The sequence below is a fragment of the Crocuta crocuta genome, unplaced genomic scaffold (assembly GCF_008692635.1).
Source record: "Crocuta crocuta isolate KB4526 unplaced genomic scaffold, BGI_CrCroc_1.0 scaffold52, whole genome shotgun sequence".
Classification (NCBI taxonomy): domain Eukaryota; kingdom Metazoa; phylum Chordata; class Mammalia; order Carnivora; family Hyaenidae; genus Crocuta; species Crocuta crocuta.
In genome coordinates this window covers 308364-317673 of record NW_027528617.1, presented here as the reverse complement: position 1 = coordinate 317673, position 9310 = coordinate 308364, and the positions used below count along the sequence as shown (strand labels likewise).

At 40.8% G+C, this 9310-nt stretch overlaps 1 long non-coding RNA gene across 1 annotated transcript in view; it reads right to left on the bottom strand.

Moving 5' to 3' along the window:
* Positions 1-31: 31 nt before the first annotated feature.
* LOC144224160 (uncharacterized) overlaps positions 32-9310 on the bottom strand; it is a 12438-nt gene continuing 3159 nt past the window's right edge. The window contains exons 3-5 of the long non-coding RNA XR_013332970.1: positions 8253-8365; positions 6529-6733; positions 32-1934 (exon numbers count right to left, since the gene is read on the bottom strand). This is a non-coding gene — a long non-coding RNA (uncharacterized LOC144224160). The remainder of the gene's footprint in view (positions 1935-6528; positions 6734-8252; positions 8366-9310) is intronic.

The window sequence follows — 9310 nt, the reverse complement described above, 5'->3', positions numbered from 1 at the left end:
AAAAAAAAAAAAAAAAAGTGGCTGTTATATCACAGACCCCAGACCCTTGGGTATCAGTTGTTCTGAAGCTCTAATTTACATCAATTTCATAGTTTTCAGATATCTGTTTATAATGTGAGGTAGGAAATCAGACACAATAAATCATTTAAAATCAATGAATTTTATCCAGATCAGTAATTCCTCCTATTTTAGAGATCACTAATTTTTTTTCATTTCATGAAGAAATGTTGATGTTTGTTGTTTTCTCTCTACTCCTCAACCCCACATATGATGTCTTTGTCCTTCACTATCTCTAGCTCCTAGCCAGGTGGGCAGAGGCCAATGATCCAATAATAAGCAGAATACAGAAGTAAGTTCCTAGGGGGCAGTAAGGACTCTTGCATATGGTAATAGAGGGATAATTTGAGGGCCCCATGGCTTCTACCACAGTACTACGGCTCAAGTTCCTCTGTCCTGGCAGACCCCTCATTCCTTATGGGCTATAAGACCCCCAAACTTGAAACTTCTGGGATGTATCCTCTTTTGAGGAACTCTCACAGATACCCTTACCTGTGGGAGACTCCAGTCTGCTGGTTTGGTGCTAAAGCGAAGTGAGAGCAGCCTTAAACCTGATCTAAGCTCTCATCCCTGCATTCCTTCAAATCCTGGGAGCCCTCTGAGGTCAGGATAAGGCTCACTGGTTGGCTTGTAGCTTTTCAATGAAATAATCCTTGGAGGGACCTGGAAATCATGTACTTTCCCAGTTTTTGCTAACCTCCAAAAGATACGTTTAAAGGAAAAACTGAGATAGCGACATTTGAGCCAAATCACAGAGTCTCTTACAATACAAATGATTATAACAAAATGATTGGGGAGATGAGAAGTTAACTGAACCTGTAGTTAGAAGTAAATTTCAATTTAAAAACGCAAGACTGTTTACCTTCAATGTGGGAAACAAATGACTCAAAAAACAGTCTCCTAAAATTAATCTGCAACCCGTCCTACTCTCTAGAGTTCTCTCATTCCCCCAAACGTGCACATCACTATAACCATCCCTCTCTTCTTTGCTTTTCTGTGTGATCATTTCCATATAATTAAAAGATTTGGCTAGTTGTTTTTTTTAACTCAGCTTATGCCCCTAAAGATCTAGAAATAATGTTTCCATCCTCCAGAATTCAGCTTAACAAATGACCACAAAACAAATTTATTAAATTAACTAAATCATCTGGTTGAACCACAATCCTAGACCCTGACTCTGCTTTTTGTTCTCATTTTAATTCATTCATTCTTTTTCCTTTCTTGATTTTTTTCTCTTTCTGCTCAACACATTCCTGTATACTTGGAGAAGATGGAGAACAAGGAAAGCATCTATGATCTGTGTGCCCTTTCTAACACTTAAGACAATACGTAAATATTTCAAGAGAAAAACATTACTTTGGTAGATCCTATTTGATTTTCGTAAATCAGAAACCAGTGGAATGACATTAATGTTTTGGGAAAAGAGGGAGGAGTTGTCAACTCTGGCCAAAAAGAATAAAGAACTATAAGAATACAGTTTTAACTCCTGCAACTTGCAGTTGCTCTCCTGTGGGAAAGGAAGAGAATACAAAATATTCTCTGTAATTGCATCTTTGAAAAAAAAGACTAGATACTTCAGGGGAGAATAAGGAAAACAAATGTCAAAAAAGAAAATAACTAAGAAATCCTATTGCTTTCATTCATAAATTGCATTCAAGAAAGGGGCTCTTTCACATATTCCAGCAAAAAAAAAAAATGTTGCCATATGTGACTTCACAAGAAAAAAGTACATTTACACTCAGATAAGGACAATGATGGAAAACCACGCTTGTTCCAGGATTATTCCAGCATTTTCTTCCAAGACATTTAAACATCTTCCAGTGAGCCAGTGATTTCAGTTTCTTGGAAGTCAGGCTTGGGAAACACACTAAATATACCTGTGAGAAAAGACACATCTGAACAAAAAGGCAGTTGTTATAACTTCAAGAGTGACATAAACAAATGATCCAACATCCTCCCAAGAGACAGTGTAAATATCAAAAGCACTAATAAGAGGGGGCGGTCCCCTCATGACAGAAGGTGTGGTATGTGTACAATTTCCAGATAAGAATGAAATCATGGTACTTAAACAGTAGCAGCACTGTTAGCTACATGTAATATTTGAAAAATATGACAACCATCTCAATCTGCTCAAGTAGCTCTCACAGTAAGGGTGAAATCTTATCAACATTGGTTAACTTATGGTGTATTAGAAAACTAGCAAGGAGATAAATTGATGGATTAAAAGATAAACTACTCACAGGCAGACAAACAGAAGGACAGATAGAGTTACAATCAAACGTGGACTTTACTCAGATAGAAAGATAATAACTTGCCCCAAGAAGTGACGGGTCTGCTAGGAAAGCCTTGAACACAGAATTTTCTGACTTAGTTTTTAATTTAGTTCTCACAATGTCATGCTGCATAATGGGAAAACTCCAAAAGTCTCTATTCTATAACACTGTTTTCTATCTGTTAAATGAGGCTAATAATATTTGCATACGGTTTTTTGAAGGTAAAAGACATATGAAATATTTAAAAGACTATGGAACAACTGCCCTCTATTTTTTTTCAATGTGTATTTTTACTTTTGAGAGAGAGCACAAACTGGGGAGGGCCAGAGAGACGAGGGAACAGAGGATCTGATGCGGGCTCTGTGCTGACAGCAGAGACTCACTCGATCAGGGACTCGAACTCATGAATGGTGAGATCATGACCTAAGCCAAAGTCAGACCCATGATGGATGGAACCATCCAGGCACCCCAGAAATGCCTTCTATTAATTGAAGCTATTTGACATGACATCATTTTCTTCAGCAATGGGAGTTCAGTCAATATACAGATATACAGAATGAATTATGAAGGGACCTCAGGGGACTCTTTGCTGAAAAGGGTGATGGACTATCTTCTTAGATTTCAATGTAAACTGAGAGAGGGGGATCACCCTCTAGATCCTTCCCAATACTTACTGCATACAGATCCTAATTTCTCTTTTTTTAATGTTTATTATTTATTTATTTTTGAGAAAGAGAGAAAGACAGAGTACGGGAGGGGCAGAGAGAGAGGCGACACAGAATCCAAAGCAGGCTGTCAGGACAGAGCCCACTTCGGGCCCAAACCCATGAACTGTGAGATCTGGACCTGAGCCACCCAGACGCCCTTGGATCCTAATTTCTCTTGCACATTTAGAGAGGTGCTAACTATGAGACTCACGGGATAGACATGGAAAATAATATATAATATATATATTACAGCATATGTGTGTGTGTGTGTGTGTGTGTGTGTGTGTGCCCCCTCAAACTTCACCTTCAAAAATACCAAAGAATTCTCAAGAGATTGTGTGACAGGATAGATTAAGATCCCCTTTAATATAGGGGCACCTGGGTGGCTCAGTCAGTTAAGTATCCAACTCTTGATTTTGGCTCAGGTCATGATCTCCCAGTTTGTGAATTCAAGCCCCACATCAGGCTTTGGGCTGTCAGTGTGGAACTTGCCTAGGATTCTCTCTCTCCCTCTCTCTCTGCCCCTCCCCTGCTCTCTGTCTTTGTCTCTGTCTCTCTCTCAATAAAAAAACAAACATTAAGAAAAGGTTTCAAATAAACTCAGCCACCATTTTTCATTACCTGAACCACTCCTCAGGCCACCTTACTCTACTCACATCACAAAGGAATAAGAATTTTTGCCAGAAAACAGGAAACTGTAGTGATCCTACCATTTCTTCTTCTCCTGTGCTTCATAAAGTTGGGATGCTACACATTCACTTACATTTACCTATCCCTTCTGGAAAAGGTCAAAATGGGCCAATTGTAAATCCTTTTTGACAATGAGGCAAACTTGAATTGGGCACAACCTTTTGGATCAGTAACTGGTCTGCTGTGATGAAAGGGACCTTGTACAAATTTCCCTGGCATTCTCCCCTGGCTCACATTCTACCAACAACAACTAGTATATGGTCCAGCATTACTAGCAACAGACTGTGACCTTGGGATCATTATGTTTCCCCTTTGTCTCCTGACACCCATCCACCCAAGGTTTCTTCTTCAGCACCAGAAGTCATCTTATTAAATTTTCAAATGACTTTACTATAGTAATAAAGATATTAGGGTGCAAACTAGACAGGTAGGTAATGATAGGTAAAATTTAATTTCTCCTTTGAGTTCAGCGTGGTTTAGCACAGTAACCAGATTCCTAACAGATTTTTTTACATTCTGCTCCTCACTCCATTTGCATGTTTTTACAATGGGGATGTCCTTATTACTCAGTCCTTACTTGCATTTCTCTTTGGTTTGGGGATAAAACTACTCAAACCTCCACTTCAACATTTTATTCTCCCTTGGAATATCCAGGAAAGAGTTCTTGTAAACTAGATTTCTGAGCTCTTATTCTGGGCTTGGGTCAACCTGACAATGTGGGCATTAATTTTCCTATTGTTCAGAACTATTCCTGAATTTACCTTCTCTTTTCTAGAATGAACTGCCCAGGACAAAGAGTAGAGCTTGGTTTTTTGGTTTTCTTTAATTCAATCATTTCCCTTTTCCTTTTCTCTAGCATGTAAAAAATTTCTGACTGTCTCCATCCCCCATGTAATATATTTGCTTTGCTTATCTCTGTATTTCCTCTTTTTTTTTTTTATGTTCCACATGGACGTTCTATATTTCTCTCCCCAGAGGATTCTAACCCTGTAGTTAGAATCCTATTCACCACCAGTTCAGTGTACTAGTTAATATTTGGGAATTTGGAGATAGACAAATCTAGATTCAAATTCCCACTCTGCCACTTACCACCTAGATGATCTGAAGTAATTTCCCACTCATTCTGCATACCACTGGTTAGAAGCTAGATGACCTTGGACCCATGACATAATCACTCCAACCTCATTGCCCCCATTTGTAAAATTCCTGCTAGGAATCTGGTTATTGCCTACTTCCTCATGTTGGTGTAAGGAATAAATGTGAAGATCAATACAAAACTGCTTGGCATAATTGCTAAACTAAGCAGTCTATAAATATTGGTTATTATCATTATTACTCATGCAGACCCATAATGTCTACACTTTGTGGTCACTTTGTTCTCAATACAAATGATATTTCTTAAACCCAGACTTCATCATACTTCATTAGCCAGAGGCTCTCTCTCATAGTCCATACAAAGTTTAGGGTAGAAAGCTGGGGAAAGCAGGAAGCATTCCCAGACTTTTTACACAGACGGAGTCATTGAAACACATCTGAATTCGAGTTGTGATGCGTCCTCACTTGTCCCAGCTCTTCTGTATTTTACAGCTTATGAACACAGCCGCTTTCACCTCCATACACCGAAACCTAAATACTGAGATTATGATAATAAGTAAGAGAGCTACAGCTAAAAAACATCATGGAACCAGAGGCCTTCTATAAAACCACATTGTGAAGACCACAAGGGGACTATTGATGTACACAAGTCAAGTGCTTCAGGATGCCACAGTGGGGGAGTCCATGCTCTAATGGAAGAGAAACGCAGGATGGGAGATCCGAGCCCTGCATCAGTCACTTCACTGAATTCTGGCTTGATTCAGCTGCACCTTCCAAGGTCTCCAACCTCCTTCCTTGGTCACAAAACCCATTCCTCCAGAAATGAAAGCCCATCAGAGAGAACACCTTCTGTGAGAGAGAAGGTTCTAGTTGCTACAAACTCTTGCTAGAAATCCCAAGAAAGTTTAGCAGATATATCTATAGGATGATGTTGAAAACAACATTTCAGGTACATATTATTTCACAAGAAAGGGCTTAGCTTTTAGAGTCTGCTGTCTGTGACAATGGTGATGATGAAACCCAACCCACTTCCCTGATAAGTAAAGGAAATACATAGAATACTACAAATTATTACTCATAACAATCGAAATGGAAGCTCTGAAGTGAAAACTGGGAGCTTTGTGTATTAAACTAAAAATTTTTGAAAACCACGATTATGCTGGCAGAAAGGCCACTTTAAAATCAGCATAGCAATTGGACGTTTCCTATAATGAATGTAGACTCAAACAAGGATGTCTGTTAATTGAAGTCTGTTAAAGACTTGCAAACCCTCACAGATTCTTTAAAACAAAAACAATACTATACTCCTGAACTTACAGGAGCAGTGAACTCAAAGGCTTTACCCAGTTCAGGGTGTCTCTATGTCTTTATTTTCTGAAACTGCTATCAGAAATTAAAAGAAATTCTGTATAGCTACGTTTTGATGGAAATTCAGATTAGTCAAAGTCCATAAAATATATAAAGCCGTTTGTGTCTCAGTTCCTATTATAAATGAAGTAAAACCACTGTAGACTTTGGGGGTCTTTCTCTCACTGATGAGTCCAAGGTATTTATCCTCCCTAATAGCAATAACCATGCTGACATACGCTTTTCTGTCCAATTCTGCCTGTACTAAAACTATATGGTTATAAATAAACCCCCTGAGTCATAATTTGCATTTGAATGAAATAATCCTGAAAGTATTCTGCTTTTCACTGTGGCCTTACCTGTTTTGGTTCCTGTGGGCCTCCCACTTGCAATGATTCAGTGCAGAAGATGGCCAGAGCTGACTCAGGAATCCTAAAACTGGGGATTCGGATTCCTGATGCAATCCATATCCTAACCTACTTCATTTGTTCCTTCCTCTTTCTTCACAGTTTGGTAAAAAATGTAGGTGGAGACGCTGTGGGCGCATTTGCACACACGTTCAAACTGCTTTGAAAAAGGAATGGGCAAGAGAGGGGTATCCAAGTTAAAAGCAGACAGGCATTTCAGATTCGAGAGACAACTGAAAAGAGAACATCTGTTAGATCCCCTAAGTTGGAGGGCAGTCTGTGTAAGTCTTCCTATCTTTGACTGTGTGCACATTGCGGAGAGGGTGGAGCCTTCCAACCTCAAATCTGGAAAGACTGAGAGATTTTGGAAGGCCCAGATGTGCCAAAGGTCAGAGGGATCAATATACAGACCCTACCCAGGGAAAGGTGGTGGGAAGAGACGCGAATAGAAAACCGCTACAAAAGGGAAGCCAATGAAAGGTAAGGAAGATTCTGAATAATTAAAAAGTTAAGANGTAGTAATTAAGAATTTGGTGAGAGCCTGGGCAGGTCACCTCCTTTCTCAGATCAGAGCCCCATCAGAAATTCTTTCAAGTGTCCTTCTGCGTCGCCAAAGATGACAACAGCAAATCAATAAGTGCTTGAAATGAAAGGGGTTGCTGGCGAGCCCCCAGGCTACAGATTTCCTGCCGCCAGCCTTTTCTGAACTCCTAGCGTGCCTTTGCACCGCCTCTCTTAAGAAGTGCTACCTTTTATTCATATTCTCAGGACGAAGGTAAGTGCTCAGTTAGCATATCTATTAAATGCCGGCTCTATTTCCAGCTCTCGGAGCGCGCTGAGAGCGCGCTGCCGCAGCTGGCCGGCCGGCCCACGAGGCAGGAGGCGAGGGGAAGACGGGCCAGGCGGCCAGCCGATCCACGCACCTCCAGGGCTGGTCCAGCTTCTCCCAGGATTTAGCACTGCTGGCTTAGAGCTGAACAGTCTCTGCCAGAGCAAAGGGCCTGAGTGACCGCGGCCACCAGAGCGTTCCTTCTCTCTTTTATTTACAAGCAAGCACAAAATCATTAACAACAGGAAAGAACCAATGCTCCAAAATTAACGCTCGAAATCACCGGAAACTCTGTTCTGAGTTCCAGACACTGGTCTGTTACCCTTCCAATATTCATCCCTTCCCTAATATGTCTCGGTTTAACAATCTTTCCAGAGCCAACATCGCCGGGACGTTTTAATTAGGTAATTCATTAGTGAGTCAATACAGACATTTATATATTCTTTTAGCTCGAGTGGTTAAGTACTAATTTCGAAATGATTATAAAACACCGGAATAGACAACGCATAATAATTTTAATTTATATGCAAATCAATTGGTTCCTCTTAATGCCTTAAAAAAAAAACAAAACAATTATTGTATTGTAGCATCAGGGTATGGATCAAAGCGCCCGAATGGACAATTCGGAAACTGGACCTGGACTGGGGAGGGAAATTCTAAAACCGCCAACAAAATCAATAATGTTTGAGGCAGTTAAACATCTCTGGCCATTGGTATTTACATACTCGGTTGTTGTCAGATAAGGAACTGGGGAAATTGCTTGCCAGGGTTGAGATCATAATCCAGAGTGAAGAAAGTAAATGATAGCACGCACCCCGTCAGGGCGGACTCTAAGATAATACTGTACCTTTCCCAAATCCTGACTTTTGGGTGAGAGTCCTCGGTGTTGTCCGCTTTGCTCACAAAATTGTATGTCGTCCCTATGCTTCACAACTTGATTCTTGTTCTAACAGTTGTCACCTGCTTCAAAATATTAGAGGGAGGGGTATAATTCAGAATCTCAATAAAAAGTGTATGAATTCATTTAGCCAGCATGGTTCTTATTAGGCTGATTGGGGGGGGGGAAGGGACGCATATGTTTAATTCCTCGTGTCCTCCCACACAATAAATTAGATGACCAAAAAGGAAAAAACGGCTGTGAGAAATTATCTAGTGCACTGGCTTAGTGGAAGGTTGTTACCTTTAGATACAGTTTAAAATTTGGGAAAGTACAAAGAAGGTATTTTTCCGGAGGACAACAAAAATTTGAGATATTCTAGAACAGTGAGTCTCACTGGGGATCACCAGGAGAGCCGCCGGAGTTGTTTATGTAAAAGTGTAACATCCTTGAAATTCACAGATACATAAGGTCAGTGTCTCCCCACCCCCCGGGTTCCAGCCCAGGCGATCTGGCCCTTAAGGAGCTGGTACCTTTGATGCTACAATCTTGTTTACATCTGCAGGGCAGGGAATTGCTTGCTTTGCTTGGACGCTCCCTCCACCCCCTTCTAATTTGAAGTAATCGGAATCTAAATACAATCGCCACGGCCCACTCTTTCATTTCTGCTCTGACGAGGGAAAAACCTGAAATCCGTGTCTTAAATCACCTCGGTGGTTTGTAGCCCCCCAGCACCCTGCCTCTCCGCTGCATGCCTAATGTATTCCCTAGTGGTTCTGAGCATTAATTAGTTGTTTAATAGGAGTATGACTAAAAATGTAAAAGAAGGATTAGGAGCGTGAAACGTATGTCCAGCTTCTTCCACACACTCGAGGAGGGAATGAGAATCATTCTGTATCTTCTATTTCTCCAGGAGCCATTAGCATTTCCCACCAGCTGCTCACTTCAGCTGCACTGGCGCTGGGCGACGCGAAGACCCAAAAGCTCAGCGCGATGTCTGAGGCGGCCGGGATTGGGGTTAACCAGCC